At 45.4% G+C, this 25,922-nt stretch overlaps 1 protein-coding gene across 2 annotated transcripts in view; it reads right to left on the reverse strand.

The window, feature by feature from the left end:
* Positions 1 to 7,279, reverse strand: part of LOC117504862 (mRNA (2'-O-methyladenosine-N(6)-)-methyltransferase-like) — a 90,176-nt gene extending 82,897 nt beyond the window's left edge. For both annotated transcript variants that reach the window (XM_034164410.1, XM_034164411.1), the window contains exon 1: positions 7,133 to 7,279. The gene's annotated coding sequence lies outside the window, so the exon portion shown is untranslated. The remainder of the gene's footprint in view (positions 1 to 7,132) is intronic.
* Between the last annotated feature and the right edge of the window lie 18,643 nt (positions 7,280 to 25,922).

Below are 25,922 nucleotides of genomic sequence, written 5' to 3' on the forward strand. Positions count from 1 at the left end.
TTTTTTTCCATTAAATTCAGTCATTTCTGTGTGCCAGGCCACTGTTTCTATCAGGGTTTTATTCCATTAAATTCAGTCATTTCGGTGTGCCAGGCCACTGTTTCTGTCAGTTTTTTTCCATTAAATTCAGTCATTTCTGTGTGCCAGGCCACTGTTTCTGTCAGTTTTTTTCCATTAAATTCAGTCATTTCGGTGTGCCAGGCCACTGTTTCTGTCAGTTTTTTTTCCATTAAATTCAGTGATTTCGGTGTGCCAGGCCACTGTTTCTGTCAGTTTTTTTCCATTAAATTCAGTCATTTCTGTGTGCCAGGCCACTGTTTCTGTCAGTTTTTTTCCATTAAATTCAGTCATTTCTGTGTGCCAGGCCACTGTTTCTATCAGGGTTTTATTCCATTAAATTCAGTCATTTCGGTGTGCCAGGCCACTGTTTCTGTCAGTTTTTTTTCCATTAAATTCAGTCATTTCTGTGTGCCAGGCCACTGTTTCTGTCAGTTTTTTTTTCCATTAAATTCAGTCATTTCGGTGTGCCAGGCCACTGTTTCTATCAGGGTTTTATTCCATTAAATTCAGTGATTTCGGTGTGCCAGGCCACTGTTTGTCAGTTTTTTTCCATTAAATTCAGTCATTTCTGTGTGCCAGGCCACTGTTTCTATCAGGGTTTTATTCCATTAAATTCAGTGATTTCGGTGTGCCAGGCCACTGTTTGTCAGTTTTTTTCCATTAAATTCAGTCATTTCTGTGTGCCAGGCCACTGTTTCTGTCAGGTTGTTTTTCCATTATATTCAGTGATTTCGGTGTGCCGGGCCACCGTTTCTATCAGGGTTTTATTCCATTAAATTCAGTGATTTCGGTGTGCCAGGCCACTGTTTGTCAGTTTTTTTCCATTAAATTCAGTCATTTCTGTGTGCCAGGCCACTGTTTCTGTCAGGTTGTTTTTCCATTATATTCAGTGATTTCGGTGTGCCGGGCCACCGTTTCTGTCAGGGTTTTTTTTCCATTAAATTCAGTGATTTCGGTGTGCCGGGCCACCGCTTCTGTCAGGGTTTTTTTCCATTAAATTCAGTGATTTCGGTGTGCCAGGCCACTGTTTCTGTCAGGTTATTTTTCAATTAAATTTAGTGATTTCGGTGTGCCAGGCCACTGTTTCTGTCAGGTTATTTTTCCATTAAATTCAGTGATTTCAGTGTGCCAGGCCACTGTTTCTGTCAGGTTGTTTTTCCATTATATTCAGTGTTTTCGGTGTGCCAGGTCACCGTTTCGAAAAAATTCAGTGATTTCGGTGTGCCAGGCCACCGCTTCTGTCAGGGTTTTTTTTCCATTAAATTCAGTGATATCGGTGTGCCAGGCCACCGCTTCTGTCAGGGTTTTTTTTCCATTAAATTCAGTGATTTCAGTGTGCCAGGCCACTGTTTCTGTCAGGTTGTTTTTCCATTATATTCAGTGTTTTCGGTGTGCCAGGTCACCGTTTCGAAAAAATTCAGTGATTTCGGTGTGCCAGGCCACCGCTTCTGTCAGGGTTTTTTTTCCATTAAATTCAGTGATTTCGGTGTGCCAGGCCACTGTTTCTGTCAGGGTTTTTTTCCATTAAATTCAGTGATTTCGGTGTGCCAGACCACTATTTCTGTCAGGTTTTTTTTCCATTATATTCAGTGATTTCGGTGTGCCAGGCCACTGTTTCTGTCAGGGTTTTTTTCCATTATATTCAGTGTTTTCGGTGTGCCAGGTCACCGTTTCGAAAAAATTCAGTGATTTCGGTGTGCCAGGCCACCGCTTCTGTCAGGGTTTTTTTTCCATTAAATTCAGTGATTTCGGTGTGCCAGGCCACTGTTTCTGTCAGGGTTTTTTTCCATTAAATTCAGTGATTTCGGTGTGCCAGACCACTATTTCTGTCAGGTTTTTTTAAATTAAATTCAGTGATTTCGGTGTGCCAGGCCACTGTTTCTGTCAGGTTATTTTTCAATTAAATTTAGTGATTTCGGTGTGCCAGGCCACTGTTTCTGTCAGGTTTTTTTTCATTAAATTCAGTGATTTTGGTGTGCCAGGCCACTGTTTCTGTCAGGTTATTTTTCAATTAAATTTAGTGATTTCGGTGTGCCAGGCCACTGTTTCTGTCAGGTTTTTTTTCATTAAATTCAGTGATTTTGGTGTGCCAGGCCACTGTTTTGTCAGTTTTTTTCCATTAAATTCAGTGATTTTGGTGTGCCAGGCCACTGTTTCTGTCAGTTTTTTTCATTAAATTCAGTGATTTTGGTGTGCCAGGCCACTGTTTCTGTCAGTTTTTTTCCATTAAATTCAGTCATTTCTGTGTGCCAGGCCACTGTTTCTATCAGGGTTTTATTCCATTAAATTCAGTGATTTCGGTGTGCCAGGCCACTGTTTCTGTCAGTTTTTTTCCATTAAATTCAGTCATTTCTGTGTGCCAGGCCACTGTTTCTGTCAGTTTTTTTTCCATTAAATTCAGTCATTTCTGTGTGCCAGGCCACTGTTTCTGTCAGTTTTTTTCCATTAAATTCAGTCATTTCTGTGTGCCAGGCCACTGTTTCTGTCAGTTTTTTTCCATTAAATTCAGTCATTTCTGTGTGCCAGGCCACTGGTTCTGTCAGTTTTTTTCCATTAAATTCAGTAATTTCTGTGTGCCAGGCCACTGTTTCTATCAGGGTTTTATTCCATTAAATTCAGTGATTTCGGTGTGCCAGGCCACTGTTTCTGTCAGGTTTTTTTTCCATTAAATTCAGTGATTTCAGTGTGCCAGGCCACTGTTTCTGTCAGGTTGTTTTTCCATTATATTCAGTGATTTCGGTGTGCCGGGCCACCGTTTCTGTCAGGTTTTTTTTTCCATTAAATTCAGTGATTTCAGTGTGCCAGGTCACCGTTTCGAAAAAATTCAGTGATTTCGGTGTGCCAGGCCACTGTTTCTGTCAGGTTTTTTTTTCATTAAATTCAGTGATTTCGGTGTGCCAGGCCACTGTTTCTGTCAGGTTTTTTTTCCATTAAATTCAGTGATTTCGGTGTGCCAGGCCACTGTTTCTGTCAGGTTTTTTTTCCATTAAATTCAGTGATTTCGGTGTGCCAGGCCACTGTTTCTGTCAGGTTATTTTTCAATTAAATTCAGTGATTTCTGTGTGCCAGGCCACTGTTTCTGTCAGGTTTTTTTTTTCCATTAAATTCAGTGATTTCGGTGTGCCAGGCCACTGTTTCTGTCAGGTTTTTTTTCCATTAAATTCAGTGATTTCAGTGTGCCAGGCCACTGTTTCTGTCAGGTTTTTTTTCCATTAAATTCAGTGATTTCAGTGTGCCAGACCACTATTTCGGTCAGGTTTTTTTTCCATTAAATTCAGTGATTTCGGTGTGCCAGACCACTATTTCTGTCAGGTTTTTTTTTTCCATTCAATTCAGTGATTTCGGTGTGCCAGGCCACTGTTTCTGTCAGGTTTTTTTTTTCAATTAAATTCAGTGATTTCGGTGTGCCAGGCCACTGTTTCTGTCAGGTTTTTTTTCCATTAAATTCAGTGATTTCTGTGTGCCAGGCCACTGTTTCTGTCAGGTTTTTTTTCCATTAAATTCAGTGATTTCAGTGTGCCAGGCCACTGTTTCTGTCAGGTTTTTTTTCCATTAAATTCAGTGATTTCGGTGTGCCAGGCCACTGTTTCTGTCAGGTTTTTTTTTCCATTAAATTTAGTGATTTCGGTGTGCCAGGCCACTGTTTCTGTCAGGTTATTTTTCAATTAAATTTAGTGATTTCGGTGTGCCAGGCCACTGTTTCTGTCAGGTTTTTTTTTCCATTAAATTCAGTGATTTCAGTGTGCCAGGCCACTGTTTCTGTCAGGTTGTTTTTCCATTATATTCAGTGTTTTCGGTGTGCCAGGTCACCGTATCGAAAAAATTCAGTGATTTCGTTGTGCCAGGCCACCGCTTCTGTCGGGGGTTTTTTTTCCATTAAATTCAGTGATTTCGGTGTGCCAGGCCACTGTTTCTGTCAGGGTTTTTTTTTCCATTAAATTCAGTATAATTTAGCATTTGTTTCTCCTCATTGAATAAAAATATTAGAAAAAAAAAAACGTGTAGTTCATGCGGTTTCTCTTTATAAATACATTTGCTGAAGATCTAAGGGTTTAACCACTGAATCTGAAACATGACGGTAGATGTGTGAAATGACGTGGAATAAGTCTCTTTGCCAAAGGGTATTCCATGTGACGTCAGTGACCCTATGGCCTTGGCGGAGGTTTGCGCTCTCCGAGTGCTTCTAGTTTTCCCTTAAATTTAGTGATTTCGCTGTACCAGGCCACTGTTTCTGTCAGGTTTTTTTTCCATTAAATTCAGTGATTTCCGTGTGCCGGGCCACTGTTTCCGTCAGTTTTTTTTCCCATTAAATTTAGTGATTTCGCTGTACCGGACCACTGTTTCCGTCAGGTTTTTTTTTTCCATTAAATTTAGTGATTTCGCTGTACCGGACCACTGTTTCCGTCAGTTTTTTTTTTTCCATTAAATTTAGTGATTTCGCTGTACCAGGCCACTGTTTCCGTCAGTTTTTTTTTTTCCATTAAATTTAGTGATTTCGCTGTACCAGACCACTGTTTCCGTCAGGTTTTTTTTTCCATTAAATTTAGTGATTTCGCTGTACCGGACCACTGTTTCCGTCAGTTTTTTTTTTCCATTAAATTTAGTGATTTCGCTGTACCAGACCACTGTTTCCGTCAGTTTTTTTTTTCCATTAAATTTAGTGATTTCGCTGTACCGGACCACTGTTTCCGTCAGGTTTTTTTTTTCCATTAAATTTAGTGATTTCGCTGTACCAGGCCACTGTTTCCATCAGTTTTTTTTTTCTATTAAATTTAGTGATTTCGCTGTACCAGACCACTGTTTCCGTCAGGTTTTTTTTTTCCATTAAATTTAGTGATTTCGCTGTACCAGGCCACTGTTTCCGTCAGGTTTTTTTTTTCCATTAAATTTAGTGATTTCGCTGTACCAGACCACTGTTTCCGTCAGTTTTTTTTCCATTAAATTTAGTGATTTCGCTGTACCAGGCCACTGTTTCCGTCAGTTTTTTTTTTCCATTAAATTTAGTGATTTCGCTGTACCAGACCACTGTTTCCGTCAGGTTTTTTTTCCCATTAAATTTAGTGATTTCGCTGTACCGGACCACTGTTTCCGTCAGGTTTTTTTTTTCCATTAAATTTAGTGATTTCGCTGTACCGGACCACTGTTTCCGTCAGGTTTTTTTTTCCATTAAATTTAGTGATTTCGCTGTACCAGACCACTGTTTCCGTCAGGTTTTTTTTTCCATTAAATTTAGTGATTTCGCTGTACCCGACCACTGTTTCCGTCAGGTTTTTTTTTTCCATTAAATTTAGTGATTTCGCTGTACCGGACCACTGTTTCCGTCAGGTTTTTTTTTTCCATTAAATTTAGTGATTTCGCTGTACCAGACCACTGTTTCCGTCAGGTTTTTTTTCCCATTAAATTTAGTGATTTCGCTGTACCAGACCACTGTTTCCGTCAGGTTTTTTTTTCCATTAAATTTAGTGATTTCGCTGTACCCGACCACTGTTTCCGTCAGGTTTTTTTTTTTCCATTAAATTTAGTGATTTCGCTGTACCGGACCACTGTTTCCGTCAGGTTTTTTTTTCCATTAAATTTAGTGATTTCGCTGTACCAGACCACTGTTTCCGTCAGGTTTTTTTTTCCATTAAATTTAGTGATTTCGCTGTACCAGGCCACTGTTTCCGTCAGGTTTTTTTTTCCATTAAATTTAGTGATTTCGCTGTACCCGACCACTGTTTCCGTCAGGTTTTTTTTTTCCATTAAATTTAGTGATTTCGCTGTACCGGACCACTATTTCCGTCAGGTTTTTTTTTCCATTAAATTTAGTGATTTCGCTGTACCAGACCACTGTTTCCGTCAGGTTTTTTTTTCCATTAAATTTAGTGATTTCGCTGTACCAGGCCACTGTTTCCGTCAGGTTTTTTTTTCCATTAAATTTAGTGATTTCGCTGTACCAGGCCACTGTTTCCGTCAGGTTTTTTTTTCCATTAAATTTAGTGATTTCGCTGTACCAGACCACTGTTTCCGTCAGTTTTTTTTTTTCCATTAAATTCAGTGATTTCATGTGCCTGGTCAATATTTCTGTCAGGGTTTCAGTTCATTACATTTCATTGTCGCAACATCACACACATAATGGAAACGCACCTTGCTTTAAAATGTTCCAACTTAAACAGTTCACCAAAGTTCAGACATTCAATCCTGAAAACACGTGTTTTATGTTCAAGCTTTCTGAGACCTGTTGTTTATCATGCGCTTCCAACACTTTCACGCACACAGTAGCGGCTAGCTCTCCAAAATTAGCAGTAAAGTGGATTTTTTTTTTTAATTTAGACTTGACATTTACTGGACAGTCATGAAATCATTTGGTGTTTTATAATTAATGTTTCTATGGCAACTACATAGGCGTTAGATTTAGCCTTCATTAGCTAACAGCTAGCCAACGTCATGACGTCACCAAGTGAATCGTCAAAAGGATTCCGAACCAGATCCCGTGTAAAGGAGTGAAACCGGTTTGATGTTGGGCTCCTGGCGTGTGTGTGTGTGTGAAGTTATTAAATGAGGCTCCAAGGCCGGAAATTAACCACCGACGGATCGAATGGTTTAAATCCGGCGCTTAAATCGTTTTTATTTGTGCTGGTCTTCGTGCGCGGAGACAGAGCCGCGCGTGCGCAGTGAAGACAGCGAGACAAACAAGGAGGACGAGGGGGGCAGGGTCCACAGTCCGGGAGGAGACACGGCGGCAGGCGACACGGATCCGGGTCCGCAGCGGAGCCGTCCGCTCTTAAACCAGTCGAAATCAGAACCTTTCAGCGGCGGCTCCGGTTCTGACCGGTTCCGACCGGCCGTCTCTCGCCGCACGGTGAGCGCGAGCGCGCGCACTCCGACGGAAGCTACTCGGGCGCCTTTTTCACACAAGATGGCGGTCACGCCCCTGCCGCTGCGCCGGCGCTCGGCTCCGAACAGCGGCGGTTTTGTGCGCACGGAGGCGCATTCAGTGCCCGCAAGACGGCTCATCTGAAGACCCCTACGTTCCGCCGCCGGCCGCCGGCCACCGCCACAGAAGTCGCCCGGCGGCGCCGCCTGCTCTTACCTTAAGCGGATGAACTGTGGAGCTGTGCGGGTTTATGTGCGCTGGTCTCGGGTCCTCCGCTCCGCCCCTCCCCGCCTGCTCAGACATCTTTACAGGGACCCGCCGCCGCCCAATGCGCATGCGCCGCGCAGCCCCTCCCCTCCTGCTTTCCTTTTTTTAACTGAAACAGAGGAAATTAAAAAAAAAAAAAAAACAAGAAGAAAATAAAACTGGTGGGTTCACAAAATGTTTCCAGGTGTCTTGGGATTATACAGAAAATACAAAAAATCCTAAAACAAACTTTTGAGTTCAGTGTCTTGGCAGACACTATGAACCACACTCACTCGACATTTACTTATTTTTTCTGGTCAGATAAATTTCATTTGTTAATTTTCATTCATTCCTATATTTAAGTCCTGAAACACATTCCAAAAAAGTTGGAATATTGAAGCTTTTACTGTTTTGTAATTTTGCCATTCCTTCTCACAACACTTAAGACGTTTTGGCGTTCAGGACACTGATGAAGTGTCTCAGGTGTTATTGTGTCTCATTCTTCCTGTTTCTTAAGGTGACCAACAGTTCGGGGTTGCTGTCATTGAATCTTTGTTTGGAAGTTCTCTACACCTTCTCTGTTGGGGACAGGTCAGTGCTGCAGACAGTCCAGTCCAGTACCCATCCCCTCTTCTTCTGCAGCCATGTCTTTATAATGTGTGCAGAATGTGTGCTCCGGAACACTTCCTGTTCCGGAGCACAGCGGTGTTTTTCTGTATCTGTTAGCTGTTTAATCTGCGCAGTTAGATTGATCTAGTTATCTAGATTACGATTTGTTTCCCAGTGTAATCTTTATGTGCCTTAACTAAAGCACTCATTCTGCTGAATCACCTCTAAATTATTTACACATTATTCACTTTGCGTGTTTTTAGGAATCCGCTAGCTTAGCGTAGCTACTAGCTCTTAGCCGATTTAGCATGGCGGCTTCTCCTGTCTCTCCCGCACTTTTCTGCTCTGGGTGTGAAATGTTTAGTTATTCCTCGGCCTCCTTTAGCAGTAACGGTACTTGTAATAAGTGCAGCTTATTCGTAGCTTTGGAGGCCAGGCTGGGCGAATTGGAGACTCGGCTCCGCACCGTGGAAAATTCTACAGCTAGCCAGGCCCCTGTAGTCGGTGCGGACCAAGGTAGCTTAGCCGCCGTTAGTTCCCCCCTGGCAGATCCCGAGCAGCCGGGAAAGCAGGCTGACTGGGTGACTGTGAGGAGGAAGCGTAGCCCTAAACAGAAGCCCCGTGTACACCGCCAACCCGTTCACATTTCTAACCGTTTTTCCCCACTCGACGACACACCCGCCGAGGATCAAACTCTGGTTATTGGCGACTCTGTTTTGAGAAATGTGAAGTTAGCGACACCAGCAACCATAGTCAATTGTCTTCCGGGGGCCAGAGCAGGCGACATTGAAGGAAATTTGAAACTGCTGGTTAAGGCTAAGCGTAAATTTGGTAAGATTGTAATTCACGTCGGCAGTAATGACACCCGGTTACGCCAATCGGAGGTCACTAAAATTAACATTAAATCGGTGTGTAACTTTGCAAAAACAATGTCGGACTCTGTAGTTTTCTCTGGGCCCCTCCCCAATCGGACCGGGAGTGACATGTTTAGCCGCATGTTCTCCTTGAATTGCTGGCTGTCTGAGTGGTGTCCAAAAAATGAGGTGGGCTTCATAGATAATTGGCAAAGCTTCTGGGGAAAACCTGGTCTTGTTAGGAGAGACGGCATCCATCCCACTTTGGATGGAGCAGCTCTCATTTCTAGAAATCTGGCTAATTTTCTTAAATCCTCCAAACCGTGACTATCCAGGGTTGGGACCAGGAAGCAGAGTTGTAGTCTTACACACCTCTCTGCAGCTTCTCTCCCCCTGCCATCCCCTCATTACCCCATCCCCGTAGAGACGGTGCCTGCTCCCAGACCACCAATAACCAGCAAAAATCTATTTAAGCATAAAAATTCAAAAAGAAAAAATAATATAGCACCTTCAACTGCACCACAAACTAAAACAGTTAAATGTGGTCTATTAAACATTAGGTCTCTCTCTTCTAAGTCCCTGTTGGTAAATGATATAATAATTGATCAACATATTGATTTATTCTGCCTAACAGAAACCTGGTTACAGCAGGATGAATATGTTAGTTTAAATGAGTCAACACCCCCGAGTCACACTAACTGTCAGAATGCTCGTAGCACGGGCCGGGGCGGTGGATTAGCAGCAATCTTCCATTCCAGCTTATTAATTAATCAAAAACCCAGACAGAGCTTTAATTCATTTGAAAGCTTGTCTCTTAGTCTTGTCCATCCAAATTGGAAGTCCCAAAAACCAGTTTTATTTGTTATTATCTATCGTCCACCTGGTCGTTACTGTGAGTTTCTCTGTGAATTTTCAGACCTTTTGTCTGACTTAGTGCTTAGCTCAGATAAGATAATTATAGTGGGCGATTTTAACATCCACACAGATGCTGAGAATGACAGCCTTAACACTGCATTTAATCTATTATTAGACTCTATTGGCTTTGCTCAAAAAGTAAATGAGTCCACCCACCACTTTAATCATATCTTAGATCTTGTTCTGACTTATGGTATGGAAATAGAAGACTTAACAGTATTCCCTGAAAACTCCCTTCTGTCTGATCATTTTTTAATAACATTTACATTTACTCTGATGGACTACCCAGCAGTAGGGAATAAGTTTCATTACACTAGAAGTCTTTCAGAAAGTGCTGTAACTAGGTTTAAGGATATGATTCCTTCTTTATGTTCTCTAATGCCATATAACAACACAGTGCAGAGTAGCTACCTAAACTCTGTAAGGGAGATAGAGTATCTCGTCAATAGTTTTACATCCTCATTGAAGACAGCTTTGGATGCTGTAGCTCCTCTGAAAAAGAGAGCTTTAAATCAGAAGTGTCTGACTCCATGGTATAACTCTCAAACTCGTAGCTTAAAGCAGATAACCCGTAAGTTGGAGAGGAAATGGCGTCTCACTAATTTAGAAGATCTTCACTTAGCCTGGAAAAAGAGTCTGTTGCTCTATAAAAAAGCCCTCCGTAAAGCTAGGACATCTTTCTACTCATCACTAATTGAAGAAAATAAGAACAACCCCAGGTTTCTTTTCAGCACTGTAGCCAGGCTGACAAAGAGTCAGAGCTCTATTGAGCTGAGTATTCCATTAACTTTAACTAGTAATGAGTTCATGACTTTCTTTGCTAACAAAATTTTAACTATTAGAGAAAAAATTACTCATAACCATCCCAAAGACGTATCGTTATCTTTGGCTGCTTTCAGTGATGCCGGTATTTGGTTAGACTCTTTCTCTCCGATTGTTCTGTCTGAGTTATTTTCATTAGTTACTTCATCCAAACCATCAACATGTTTATTAGACCCCATTCCTACCAGGCTGCTCAAGGAAGCCCTACCATTATTTAATGCTTCGATCTTAAATATGATCAATCTATCTTTGTTAGTTGGCTATGTACCACAGGCTTTTAAGGTGGCAGTAATTAAACCATTACTTAAAAAGCCATCACTTGACCCAGCTATCTTAGCTAATTATAGGCCAATCTCCAACCTTCCTTTTCTCTCAAAAATTCTTGAAAGGGTAGTTGTAAAACAGCTAACTGATCATCTGCAGAGGAATGGTCTATTTGAAGAGTTTCAGTCAGGTTTTAGAATTCATCATAGTACAGAAACAGCATTAGTGAAGGTTACAAATGATCTTCTTATGGCCTCGGACAGTGGACTCATCTCTGTGCTTGTTCTGTTAGACCTCAGTGCTGCTTTTGATACTGTTGACCATAAAATTTTATTACAGAGATTAGAGCATGCCATAGGTATTAAAGGCACTGCGCTGCGGTGGTTTGAATTATATTTGTCTAATAGATTACAATTTGTTCATGTAAATGGGGAATCTTCTTCACAGACTAAAGTTAATTATGGAGTTCCACAAGGTTCTGTGCTAGGACCAATTTTATTCACTTTATATATGCTTCCCTTAGGCAGTATTATTAGACGGTATTGCTTAAATTTTCATTGTTACGCAGATGATACCCAGCTTTATCTATCCATGAAGCCAGACGACACACACCAATTAGCTAAACTGCAGGATTGTCTTACAGACATAAAGACATGGATGACCTCTAATTTCCTGCTTTTAAACTCAGATAAAACTGAAGTTATTGTACTTGGCCCCACAAATCTTAGAAACATGGTGTCTAACCAGATCCTTACTGTGGATGGCATTACCCTGACCTCTAGTAATACTGTGAGAAATCTTGGAGTCATTTTTGATCAGGATATGTCATTCAAAGCGCATATTAAACAAATATGTAGGACTGCTTTTTTGCATTTACGCAATATCTCTAAAATCAGAAAGGTCTTGTCTCAGAGTGATGCTGAAAAACTAATTCATGCATTTATTTCCTCTAGGCTGGACTATTGTAATTCATTATTATCAGGTTGTCCTAAAAGTTCCCTAAAAAGCCTTCAGTTAATTCAAAATGCTGCAGCTAGAGTGCTGACGGGGACTAGAAGGAGAGAGCATATCTCACCCATATTGGCCTCTCTTCATTGGCTTCCTGTTAATTCTAGAATAGAATTTAAAATTCTTCTTCTTACTTATAAGGTTTTGAATAATCAGGTCCCATCTTATCTTAGGGACCTCGTAGTACCATATCACCCCAATAGAGCGCTTCGCTCTCAGACTGCAGGCTTACTTGTAGTTCCTAGGGTTTGTAAGAGTAGAATGGGAGGCAGAGCCTTCAGCTTTCAGGCTCCTCTCCTGTGGAACCAGCTCCCAATTCAGATCAGGGAGACAGACACCCTCTCTACTTTTAAGATTAGGCTTAAAACTTTCCTTTTTGCTAAAGCTTATAGTTAGGGCTGGATCAGGTGACCCTGAACCATCCCTTAGTTATGCTGCTATAGACGTAGACTGCTGGGGGGTTCCCATGATGCACTGTTTCTTTCTCTTTTTGCTCTGTATGCACCACTCTGCATTTAATCATTAGTGATCGATCTCTGCTCCCCTCCACAGCATGTCTTTTTCCTGGTTCTCTCCCTCAGCCCCAACCAGTCCCAGCAGAAGACTGCCCCTCCCTGAGCCTGGTTCTGCTGGAGGTTTCTTCCTGTTAAAAGGGAGTTTTTCCTTCCCACTGTAGCCAAGTGCTTGCTCACAGGGGGTCGTTTTGACCGTTGGGGTTTTACATCATTATTGTATGGCCTTGCCTTACAATATAAAGCGCCTTGGGGCAACTGTTTGTTGTGATTTGGCGCTATATAAAAAAAAAAATTGAAATTGAAATTGAATTGAATTGTTGTTGAAAAAAGCATGAAGGTCCGTGGAAAAGACGTCATCTTGAAGACAGCATGTGTTGCTTTAAGATCTCAGTTTACTTGTCGGCATTAATGCTCTATCACAGAGTGTAAATGACCTTTGACAGATCAAGAAAGACTCTGGCTTTTGGACTTGTTGCTTATAACAGTCTGGATGGTCTTTTTCATCTAAAGTCTGGAGCACACATTTCTTTCAAAAAAGATCTGGAACACTGATTTACTTAACCATAATACACATTTTCACTGTGTGATGGTCCAACCCAGAGGCCTCAGAGCCCAGACAAGTCAACATTACCTTCTGGACATGATTAACATGGACCTTTTTTGCAGTTTTAAGTGGCATTTGTCAATGTAACTCCATATGCTTAACAAAGGTTTCCCAGAGCAATCCTTTGCCCATGTGGTTATATCAGCTATTGATGAATGACACATTTGTTGACAACCTGGAGATGCTCTGCTGTTTGAAATTACGTCATTATTGACCTTTTGTGCCTCATTACTAGCCCTAGTTTGCCCTATCCCAACTTTTTTTGTTTCTGGCCTGAATGCAGTAATGGATGTACATTAACAAAGTAAAGGAATTTGATATGGAAAATATGTAATATCTTGGTTTCAGGGTGTCTGCAATGAAACAGAAGTCAAAGCAAATGTAAGAGTCACTGCTGTTTTATGTTCCTTTTGGGGCCAAATAAAATCAAAACGGTCAAGCGAGACTAAATCCTCTGTAGTTTATCACCCGTTTCTGTCACGAGGTAGACGAGAGTCTGCGACTCCCCCCTGGACCTGTTGTGTGAACCTGTCCATCACAGGGTTCTTCCCCAGCCGAGGCCAGTCCCCATCTCCAGCTGGATGAACTGAAATGATGGAGACGACACATCTTGATCAAGGAAAGACACAGACAGTTACCCTGAAACACACACATGGACTCAAATCCTGGTTGACAGTCAGACTGCAGAATTAATCACATTGGAATCAAAACTGCAATGTTGGTCTGACCAATTATATAATCAATTAAATGTGATTTAATTAAATAAATAAATACATTTCACTGTTGGCTGTCAGTCCCACATCATGCAAAGGCAGAGCCCCCCCCCCCTCCCCCCACAACCCAGATTCAATCCAATGCCATGGAATTTTTTTTTTTAATGGGAAGGATGAAAGCTCTGTATTTTAGGGGGGTGGGGAGAGTTGCCCCCCTTCGTTGCACATTGACAACCCCAATTCCAATTCACCCTATTGACGTATCCCATAATCCCTTATGCACCAGAGAGTCACTGCAGTTAAAACAACATAGTGAATCCACATGACAACTGTAAATTAATATTATACTACAAAAATGTAATTTTTTAATGCTTTTCATCACGTTAATAGACTGCTGCATGATACCCTGAAAACTTGCTAAAAGTTATAACGAACAATCTGTGTCTGCTACGTTTAATCTGCGTGGAATTTAATAAGCGCAAACTGAATTTCAGACATATTATATATATATATATATTAGTCTGGAACAAAGAGGACAAACAGTGTTGTAAAGAACAATAATCAAGACGTTAAAGAGCAAACTTCACTTTACCCCAGAACGACATGATCAGGAAGTGATTGTAGCTCACAGCAGCTCCCATTGAAAATAACGGAGAGACAGACTGTGATTCTCACATGTTTACATAAAACAAACACAATAACAACATCTATAAACCCAGAGAATATATTCACGAGAGTTTTAGGCACAATATAAAAATAGTTTTATGTTGTGATGTTAATGCTGTTGTCTGTGTGCAGCGGTTAAAGTGCAGCGTGATCAGAGCGTCTCAATGCAGTTCTCAATGTTACTGAGATCTCACAGTGCGGCGACCTCTCCGAGGTTTTGTGGGATTTGAAACATCAATAGGGTGAATGAAGTTGGGACGTTGTGTAAAATGTAAATAAAACAGAATACAATGATTTTCAAATCCTCTTCAACCTATATTAAATTGAATACATCACAAAGACAAGATATTTAATGTTCAAACTGATAAACTTTATTATTTTTGTGCAAATATTTGTTCATTTTGAAATGGATGCCTGCAACACATTTCAAAAAAGCTGGGACAGTGGTATGTTTCCCACTGTGTTACATCATCTTTCCTTCTAACAACACTCAATAAGCGTTTGGGAATTGAGGACACTAATTGTTGAAGCTTTGTAGGTGGAATTCTTTCCCATTCTTGCTTGATGTACGACTTCAGTTGTTCAACAGTCCGGGGTCTCCGTTGTCGTATTTTGCGCTTCATAATGCGCCACACATTTTCAATGGGCGACAGGTCTGGACTGCAGGCAGGCCAGTCTAGTACCCGCACTATTTTACTATGAAGTAGAGGATGACATTTTTCAGGAATTCCCGTGGGTCAAGTGATTGCTGCGGGATTCCCGCAGGATGGGAGTCAAAATTTGATCAATCCCGTGAATGGGATGGGACAGGAATAAAAATGAACGGGAGCGGGCAGGAGCAGGAATGCCAAAAATAGATGATGATTTTCATCTATTTAATGCCGCGTTCACACTGGGCGCGATCAGACACTACAAATTCGCGGGGGTCACGTGGCAACAGACGTGCCTCCTTCGCCTGGTGTGTCGCTCTGCTTTTGCTGCGAAAATTCGCCCCGGTGCGGTGCATCATCAAATAGGAGGAGCTTCCATTCCGCTCGCTGGTTCCGGTTGTCAGTCAAGTTAACATGACGGACCTTGATCACACGGAGCGAGTTGTTGTGAAAAGCTCCCAATACAGAGAGGATCATTATTTGCTGCAGGAGCTGAGTCTGGATGACGGCGGCTTTCAGCGGTCCTTCCGCCTCTGCAGGACCCAACTTGAGGACCAACTGTCCCGTTCACGCGTGCACATGTAAACAATAAAAAAAAAAAAAAAGAAACTCTGCTGCTTGCTGCTCCTTGCTCTTCCACCAAAAAACTCTGTCATGATTGTGTTTAGAAACCAGTCACCATTTGTCTTATTATACATCTGTGTAGTTAATAAGTATAATCTCCATTCGCTCGCGCGCGCACATAACATAAAAAGAAAAAGAAACTCCGCTGCTTGCTGTGGTGCTGCTGCTCACTCCAAAAACTCTGTCATAATTGTGAAATAATCAATCAATCAATCAATTTTTTTTTATATAGCGCCAAATCACAACAAACAGTTGCCCCAAGGCACTTTATATTGTAAGGCAAGGCCATACTGTTGTGTGGGCCGCCAGAAGAGGAGGTACTGCTGGCCCACCACCAGAGGGCGCCCTGCCTGAAGTGCGGGCTTCAGGCACGAGAGGGCGCTGCCGCCATGGACACAGCCGGGGGTGACAGCTGTCGCTCATTACCTCTTGACACCTGTCACCCATCTACTCAACATCATCTCACTCCATAAAGACCAGACGTCATCTCCACCTCGTTGCCGAGATATCATACTTCATAGGAGGTAATATACTCAGCCATTTTGTAATTGTAATATTTGTATATTGTGAGTGTTTGCAGGAGTACCAGTTCCTCCGTCGGTGGAAGCTGTGAGAGCGCTGAAGGCACTCTTTTCCCCTGAGGAATCCACAGTACTCTGCAAGTTATTGAGTGAGAGGTGGAGGTGGCATTCCCACTGTTGTTGTTACTGGGTGTACACACACCCACACTTGACTGTCTTTGTTCTTCGCCAGCAGTACCAGATCCGACAGTCGGGGACGGTGATCACCTGGGAATTCGGGACTTGGCGGCTCCAGTATTCACGAGGTTCTGGGCCGGCGGAAATCGTGTGGTTCCAGCTCTTCTTAGGACAGACGTCTTCTATCCTCGAGCCTGCCCACACGTCACCTTTGTGTATTGACTGTTATGATATTCTGAGATTGTCTGTATGTTCGTTGTGCACATTCACAACATTAAATTGTTATATTTTGGCTCATCTATTGACCGTTCATTTGCGCCCCCTGTTGTGGGTCCGTGTCACTACACTTTCTCAACACATACAATAATGATGTAAAACCCCAACGGTCAAAACGACCCCCTGTGAGCAAGCACTTGGCTACAGTGGGAAGGAAAAACTCCCTTTTAACAGGAAGAAACCTCCAGCAGAACCAGGCTCAGGGAGGGGCAGTCTTCTGCTGGGACTGGTTGGGGCTGAGGGAGAGAACCAGGAAAAAGACATGCTGTGGAGGGGAGCAGAGATCAATCACTAATGATTAAATGCAGAGTGGTGCATACAGAGCAAAAAGAGAAAGAAACAGTGCATCATGGGAACCCCCCAGCAGTCTAAGTCTATAGCAGCATAACTAAGGGATGGTTCAGGATCACCTGATCCAGCCCTAACTATAAGCTTTAGCAAAAAGGAAAGTTTTAAGCCTAATCTTAAAAGTAGAGAGGGTGTCTGTCTCCCTGATCTGAATTGGGAGCTGGTTCCACAGGAGAGGAGCCTGAAAGCTGAAGGCTCTGCCTCCCATTCTACTCTTACAAACCCTAGGAACTACAAGTAAGCCTGCAGTCTGAGAGCGAAGCGCTCTATTGGGGTGATATGGTACTACGAGGTCCCTAAGATAAGATGGGACCTGATTATTCAAAACCTTATAAGTAAGAAGAAGAATTTTAAATTCTATTCTAGAATTAACAGGAAGCCAATGAAGAGAGGCCAATATGGGTGAGATATGCTCTCTCCTTCTAGTCCCCGTCAGTACTCTAGCTGCAGCATTTTGAATTAACTGAAGGCTTTTTAGGGAACTTTTAGGACAACCTGATAATGAATTACAATAGTCCAGCCTAGAGGAAATAAATGCATGAATTAGTTTTTCAGCATCACTCTGAGACAAGACCTTTCTGATTTTAGAGATATTGCGTAAATGCAAAAAAGCAGTCCTACATATTTGTTTAATATGCGCTTTGAATGACATATCCTGATCAAAAATGACTCCAAGATTTCTCACAGTATTACTAGAGGTCAGGGTAATGCCATCCAGAGTAAGGATCTGGTTAGACACCATGTTTCTAAGATTTGTGGGGCCAAGTACAATAACTTCAGGATATATAAATAAAGGACAAAAGAGACATAAGTCCTGCTCACAGGCTGCTATCAGAGACAGGACATGTTCACATCTTCAGTCAAACTCCAGACATCTCCACGTCACTACATATTCAGTCCCTGATTGATCATCACAGCGCGAGACATACGGGAGTGGGACTGATTTTGAGTGGCAGCGGGATGGGATTGGGAGTCATCTTTACAGGAGTGGGATGGGATGGGATTTATTTTTTTACTCCAGTCCAGGATTGGGACAGGATGGGATTTTTTTTCTGGGAGCGGGATGGGACGGGAGTGAAATCCACTCCCGTGTCATGTTCTACTATGAAGCCACGCTGTTGTAACACGTGCAGAATGTGGCTTGGCATTGTCTTGCTGAAATAAGCAGGGACGTCCCTGAAAAAGACGTTGCTTGGATGGCAGCATGTTGCTCCAAAACCTGGATTTACCTTTCAGCATTGATGGTGCCATCACAGATGTGTAAGTTGTCCATGTCATGGGCACTAACACACCCCCATACCATCACAGATGCTGGCTTTTGAACTTTGCGCTGGTAACAATCTGGATGGTCTTTTTCTTCTTTTGTCTGGAGGACACGGCGTCCATGAAAAACAATTTGAAATGTGGACTCATCAGACCACAGCACACTTTTTCACTTTGTGTCTGTCCATTTCAGATGAGCTCGGGCCCAGAGAAGGCGGCAGTGTTTCTGGATGTTGTTGATGTTTGGCTTTCACTTTGCATGGTAGAGTTTTAACTTGCACTTGTAGATGTAGCGACAAACTGTGTTAATTCAAGTTCAATTTATTTTCATTTATATAGCGCCAAATCACAACAGAGTTGCCTCAAGCCTACTGACCTCTACTGGTGGTTGGCTCTCACTGCGGTATTGTATCACTTCCTGTTCCGGAGCACAGCGGTGTTTTTCTGTATCTGTTAGCTGTTTAATCTGCGCAGTTAGATTGATCTAGTTACCTAGATAACGATTTGTTTCACAGTGTAATCTTCACGTGCCTTAACTAAAGCACTCCCTCTGCTGAATCACCTCTAAATTATTTACACATTATTCACTTTGTGTGTTTTTAGGAATCCGCTAGCTTAGCGCAGCTACTAGCTCCTAGCCGGTTTAGCATGGCGGCTTCTCCTGTCTCTCCCGCACTTTTCTGCTCTGGGTGTGAAATGTTTAGTTATTCCTCGGCCTCCTTTAGCAATAATGGTACTTGTAATAAGTGTAGCTTATTCATAGCTTTGGAGGCCAGGCTGGGCGAATTGGAGACTCGGCTCCGCACCGTGGAAAATTCTACAGCTAGCCAGGCCCCTGTACTTGGTGCGGACCAAGGTAGCTTAGCTGCCGTTAGCTGTCCCCCAGCAGATCCCAAGCAGCCGGGAAAGCAGGCCGACTGGGTGACTGTGAGGAGGAAGCGTAGTCCTAAACAGAAGCCACCTGTACACCGCCAACCCGTTCACATCTCTAACCATTTTTCCCCACTCAGCGATACACCCTCCGAGTATCAAACTCTGGTTATTGGCGACTCTGTTTTGAGAAATGTGAAGTTAGTGACACCAGCAACCATAGTCAAATGTCTTCCGGGGGCCAGAGCAGGCGACATTGAAGGAAATTTGAAACTGCTGGCTAAGGCTATGCGTAAATTTGGTAAGATTGTAATTCACGTCGGCAGTAATGACACCCGGTTATGCCAATCGGAGGTCACTAAAATTAATATTGAATCGGTGTGTAACTTTGCAAAAACAATGTCGGACTCTGTAGTTTTCTCTGGGCCCCTCGCCAATCGGACCGGGAGTGACATGTTTAGCCGCATGTTCTCCTTGAATTGCTGGCTGTCTGAGTGGTGTCCAAAAAATGAGGTGGGCTTCATAGATAATTGGCAAAGCTTCTGGGGAAAACCTGGTCTTGTTAGGAGAGACGGCATCCATCCCACTTTGGATGGAGCAGCTCTCATTTCTAGAAATCTGGCCAATTTTCTTAAATCCTCCAAACTGTGACTATCCAGGGTTGGGACCAGGAAGCAGAGTTGTAGTCTTACACACCTCTCTGCAGCTTCTCTCCCCCTGCCATCCCCTCATTACCCCATCCCTGTAGAGACGGTGCCTGCTCCCAGACCACCAATAACCAGTAACAATCTATTTAAGCATAAAAATTCAAAAAGAAAAAATAATATAGCACCTTCAACTGCACCACAGACTAAAACAGTTAAATGTGGTCTATTAAACATTAGGTCTCTCTCTTCTAAGTCCCTGTTAGTAAATGATATAATAATTGATCAACATATTGATTTATTCTGCCTTACAGAAACCTGGTTACAGCAGGATGAATATGTTAGTTTAAATGAGTCAACACCCCCGAGTCACACTAACTGTCAGAATGCTCGTAGCACGGGCCGGGGCGGTGGATTAACAGCAATCTTCCATTCCAGCTTATTAATTAATCAAAAACCCAGACAGAGCTTTAATTCATTTGAAAGCTTGTCTCTTAGTCTTGTCCATCCAAATTGGAAGTCCCAAAAACCAGTTTTATTTGTTATTATCTATCGTCCACCTGGTCGTTACTGTGAGTTTCTCTGTGAATTTTCAGACCTTTTGTCTGACTTAGTGCTTAGCTCAGATAAGATAATTATAGTGGGCGATTTTAACATCCACACAGATGCTGAGAATGACAGCCTCAACACTGCATTTAATCTATTATTAGACTCTATTGGCTTTGCTCAAAAAGTAAATGAGTCCACCCACCACTTTAATCATATCTTAGATCTTGTTCTGACTTATGGTATGGAAATTGAAGAGTTAACAGTATTCCCTGAAAACCCCCTTCTGTCTGATCATTTCTTAATGACATTTACATTTACTCTGATGGACTACCCAGCAGTGGGGAATAAGTTTCATTACAGTAGAAGTCTTTCAGAAAGTGCTGTAACTAGGTTTAAGGATATGATTGTTGTGTGGGCCGCCAGAAGAGGAGGTACTGCTGGCCCACCACCAAAGGGCGTCCTGCCTGAAGTGCGGGCTTCAGGCACGAGAGGGCGCTGCCGCCACGGACACAGCCGGGAGTGACAGCTGTCACTCATTAATTCCTGACAGCTGTCACTCATTCTTCATCATTGCACTCCATAAAACCCAGACGTCATCTCCACCTCATCGCCGAGATATCATACTTCATTGGAGGTAAAACTCTCAGCCGTTGCTTTTGTCTTTTCTGACAAGTGTTTGTTACACAGTGTTTGCAGTCAGTTCCGTGAGTGCTCGCAGCCGGAGGCTGTGTGAGAGACGTGGAGAGCTGACGTCTTCGCTCCCCACGCTATGCTGTGATAAGTACTCTCAACTGCTGCACGTACCTGTTTTCTGAGTGAGAGGTGGAGGTGGCATTCCCACCGTTGTTACTGTGTGTACACACACCTACACTTGACTGTCTTTGTTCTCGCCAGCAGTACCAGATCCGACAGTCGGGGACGGTGATCACCTGGGAATTCTGGACTTGGCGGCTCCAGTATTCACCAGGTTCGGTGGCGGCGGAAATCGTGGCGTCCTGGCTCTTCTCAGGACAGACGTCTTCTATCCTCGAGCCTGCCCACACGTCACCTTTGTGGATTGACTGTAATCTTATTCTGAGATTGTCTGTATGTTCGTTGTGCTCCTTCACAACATTAAATTGTTAATTTTTGGCTCATCTATTGACCGTTCATTTGCGCCCCCTGTTGTGGGTCCGTGTCACTACACTTTCACAACAGGATATCTCGTCCATCGTCATGGACTCCGAGGGGTGTCACCCGGCTGTTGAACGACCAATGGGAGAGCAGGGAGCGCAGGCGTCTGCAGGAGGCGTGATTGGTGAGCTGCAGCACATTCTCACCGCCTTTACGGCTCGGTTGCATCAAATGACCGAGCAAAACATCCTCCTGAACCGCAGGGTGGAGGCTCTCTCCGCGCAGGTGGCGGCGAGCGCTCAGGGCGCTGCTGCAGCTCCTCCTTCTGCCGACCCTGTGCAGGATATGAACGTTCCAGTGGTGGTTCAACAACCCCTGCCACCATCCCCTGAAGCATACATAAGCCCTCCTGAGCCGTACGGAGGTTGTGTGGAGACGTGCGCGGACTTTCTCATGCAGTGTTCGCTCGTCTTCGCACAACGTCCCGTCATGTACGCGTCAGATGCTAGTAAAATAACTTATGTGATTGCTCTGCTTCGGGGTAAGGCACGCGCCTGGGCTACGGCGCTCTGGGAACAGAACTCACGGTTGTTATCAGCATACACTGGGTTTGTGGGGGAGTTCAGAACAGTGTTTGATCACCCTAACAGAGGAGAGACCGCTTCAACAATGCTGCTGTCAATGCGACAGGGGCGCCGGTGTGCAGCCGAATATGCAGTCGACTTCCGCATCGCGGCTGCGAGGTCCGGCTGGAATGACGTTGCGCTCCGCGCCGCCTTCATAAACGGACTGTCATTGGTCCTGAAGGAGCATCTGGTAGCTAAGGAGGCACCGCGGGATTTAGATGGGCTTATCGATCTCGTTATACGCTTAGACAATCAGTTGGAGGAACGCCGTCGGGAGCGAGGCGAAGGACGTGGCCGGATACGCGCCGTCCCTCTCCCTTCCGGGTTCGAAAAGGGGCCGCCCTCCCCACGCTCCACAGCCGCAGCGCTCTGTGGGGCAACAGCTCCCCCTGCTGACGTTGTTAGGGAAACGCACAGGGCCAACATGAGGAGGCTGATCCGCGGGGAGTGTTTTCTCTGCAGCTCAAAAGAGCACACACAGAAAAACTGCCCCAAACGGCCACAACAACAACCACCCTCAGAGACTGGGCTAAGGGGGGGTCAAAACATTCACGTGAGACACACACAGATTGCCACACGACTCCCAGTTACAATCCTGAGCGGGGATTTAACCCTTCAAGCCCCAGCACTGGTGGACACGGGGTCAGAAGGGAATTTGCTAGACAGCAGATGGGCAAGGGAGGTAGGGCTCCCTCTGGTGGCACTTCCTTCGCCATTGCAGGTGCGGGCACTAGATGGCACCCTCCTCCCTTTAATCACACACAAGACACAACCAGTAACTCTGGTGGTGTCTGGAAACCATCGGGAGGAGATTGAGTTTTTTGTAACTCCTTCTACCTCCCGCGTGATTTTGGGCTTCCCATGGATGTTGAAGCACAATCCCCGGATTGATTGGCCGTCTGGGGTGGTGGTTCAGTGGAGCGAAACCTGCCATCGGGTGTGTTTAGGATCCTCGGTTCCTCCCGGTTTACAGGCTAAGGAGGAGGTCAAAGTCCCTCCCAATCTGACGGCAGTGCCGGTTGAGTACCACGATCTTGCTGACGTCTTCAGCAAGGATCTGGCACTCACCCTTCCCCCGCACCGTCCGTACAATTGTGCCATTGATTTGGTTCCAGGCGCTGAGTTCCCGTCCAGCAGGCTGTACAACCTCTCACGACCTGAGCGCGAATCAATGGAGACCTACATCCGGGACTCATTAGCTGCCGGGCTGATCCGGAACGCCACCTCCCCGATGGGGGCAGGTTTCTTTTTTGTGGGCAAGAAAGATGGCGGACTCCGTCCATGCATTGATTACAGGGGGCTGAATGAGATTACGGTTCGCAACCGATACCCGTTGCCGTTGTTGGATTCCGTGTTCACCCCCCTGCATGGAGCCAAAATCTTTACTAAGCTGGATCTTAGAAATGCGTATCACCTGGTTCGGATCCGGAAGGGAGACGAATGGAAGACGGCATTTAACACCCCGTTAGGTCACTTTGAATACCTGGTCATGCCGTTCGGCCTCACCAATGCCCCCGCGACGTTCCAAGCCTTGGTTAACGACGTCTTGCGGGACTTCCTGCACCGATTCGTCTTCGTATATCTGGACGATATTCTCATCTTTTCTCCGGATCCTGAGACCCATGTCCAGCATGTACGTCAGGTCCTGCAGCAGTTATTAGAGAACCGACTGTTTGTGAAGGGCGAGAAGTGCGAGTTTCACCGCACGTCTTTGTCCTTCCTGGGGTTTATCATCTCCTCTAACTCTGTCGCCCCTGATCTGGCCAAGGTTGCGGCGGTGAGAGATTGGCCCCAACCCACAAGCCGTAGGAAGCTGCAACAGTTCCTCGGCTTCGCTAATTTCTATAGGAGGTTCATTAAGGGCTACAGTCAGGTAGTTAGCCCCCTGACAGCCCTGACCTCTCCAAAAGTCCCCTTCACCTGGTCGGATCGGTGCGAAGCTGCATTCAAGGAGTTGAAACGACGGTTCTCTACTGCGCCAGTTTTGGTGCAGCCCGACCCTAGCCGCCAGTTCGTGGCTGAAGTGGACGCCTCTGACTCAGGGATAGGAGCCGTGCTATCCCAGAGCGGAGAGACCGATAAGGTTCTTCACCCGTGTGCCTACTTTTCTCGCAGGTTGACCCCAGCTGAATGGAACTATGACGTCGGCAATCGAGAACTCCTTGCAGTGAAAGAGGCTCTTGAGGAGTGGAGACACCTGTTGGAGAGAGCGTCTGTGCCGTTCACGGTTTTCACTGACCATCGGAACCTGGAGTATATCAGGACCGCCAAGTGGCTGAACCCCAGGCAAGCCCGCTGGTCACTGTTCTTCGGACGTTTTGACTTCCGGATCACCTATCACCCGGGACCAAGAACCAGAGATCGGATGCCTTGTCCCGGGCACACGAAGACGAAGTCAAAACGGTGCTGTCGGATCCACCGGTGCCCATCATTCCGGAGTCCACTATCGTGGCCACCCTCACCTGGGACGTGGAGAAGACCATCCGGGAGGCCCTGGCACGGAGCCCGGACCCCGGTATCGGTCCGAAGAATCGTCTATACGGCCCACCAGAGGCCACAGCTGCAGTCTTGGACTTCTGTCACGGTTCCAAGCTCTCCTGTCATCCAGGGGTGCGAAGGACCGTGGCAGTTGTCCGGCAGCGCTTCTGGTGGGCGTCTATGGAGGCCGACGTCCGGGAGTACATCCAGGCCTGCACCACCTGTGCCAGGGGCAAGGCAGACCACAAGAGGTCCCAAGGGCTTCTCCAGCCACTTCCTGTGCCTCATCGCCCCTGGTCCCATATCGGCCTGGATTTCGTCACGGGCCTCCCGCCGTCCCAGGGCAACACCACCATCTTCACGATAGTGGACCGATTCTCCAAGGCGGCCCACTTCGTGGCCCTCCCGAAGCTCCCAACAGCCCAGGAGACAGCAGACCTGCTGGTCCACCACGTCGTCCGTCTGCATGGGATACCCACCAACATCGTCTCTGATCGTGGTCCCCAGTTCTCCTCACACATCTGGAGGAGCTTCTGCCGGGAACTGGGGGACACTGTGAGCCTCTCGTCCGGGTATCACCCGCAGACCAATGGACAGGCAGAACAGGCCAATCAAGAATTGGAGCAAGCCCTGCGCTGCGTAACGTCCGCACACCCGACGGCCTGGAGTGAACATCTGGCCTGGATCGAGTATGCACATAACAGCCAGGTGTCCTCTGCCACCGGCCTCTCCCCGTTTGAGGTGTGTTTGGGGTATCAGCCCCCATTGTTTCCCGTGGTGGAGGGAGAGGTCGGTGTGCCCTCGGTCCAGGCCCACCTGCGGAAGTGCCGTCGGGTGTGGCGCTCTGCCCGTTCTGCCTTGTTGAAGGCCCGGACGAGGGCGAAGACCCATGTGGACCGTCGGCGATCCCCAGCCCCTGCTTACCAGCCCGGGCAGGAGGTGTGGCTGTCCACGAAGGACATCCCCCTCCAAGTGGACTCCCCTAAGTTGAAGGACCGTTACATTGGACCATTCAAGATCCTCAAAATCCTCAGTCCTGCCGCAGTGAAGCTCCGACTCCCAGCTTCACTGCGGATCCACCCGGTTTTTCATGTGTCCAGAATCAAGCCTCACCACACCTCACCCCTCTGTGCTCCCGGTCCGTCGCCGCCTCCTGCCCGGATCATTGACGGGGAGCCGGCTTGGACAGTGCGCCGGCTCCTGGACATCCATCAAATGGGCCGGGGGTTCCAGTATTTGGTGGACTGGGAGGGGTATGGACACGAAGAACGCTCCTGGGTGAAGAGGAGCTTCATCCTGGATCCGGCCCTCCTGGCTGATTTCTACCGTCGACACCCGGACAAGCCTGGTCGGGCGCCAGGAGGCGCCCGTTGAGGGGGGGGTCCTGTTGTATGGGCCGCCAGAAGAGGAGGTACTGCTGGCCCACCACCAAAGGGCGTCCTGCCTGAAGTGTGGGCTTCAGGCACGAGAGGGCGCTGCCGCCACGGACACAGCCAGGAGTGACAGCTGTCACTCATTCTTCATCATCGCACTCCATAAAACCCAGACGTCATCTCCACCTCATTGCCGAGATATCGTACTTCATTGGAGGTAAAACTCTCAGCCGTTGCTTTTGTCTTTTCTGACAAGTGTTTGTTACAGTGTTTGCAGT

This window comes from Thalassophryne amazonica, chromosome 3, assembly GCF_902500255.1.
Source record: "Thalassophryne amazonica chromosome 3, fThaAma1.1, whole genome shotgun sequence".
Classification (NCBI taxonomy): domain Eukaryota; kingdom Metazoa; phylum Chordata; class Actinopteri; order Batrachoidiformes; family Batrachoididae; genus Thalassophryne; species Thalassophryne amazonica.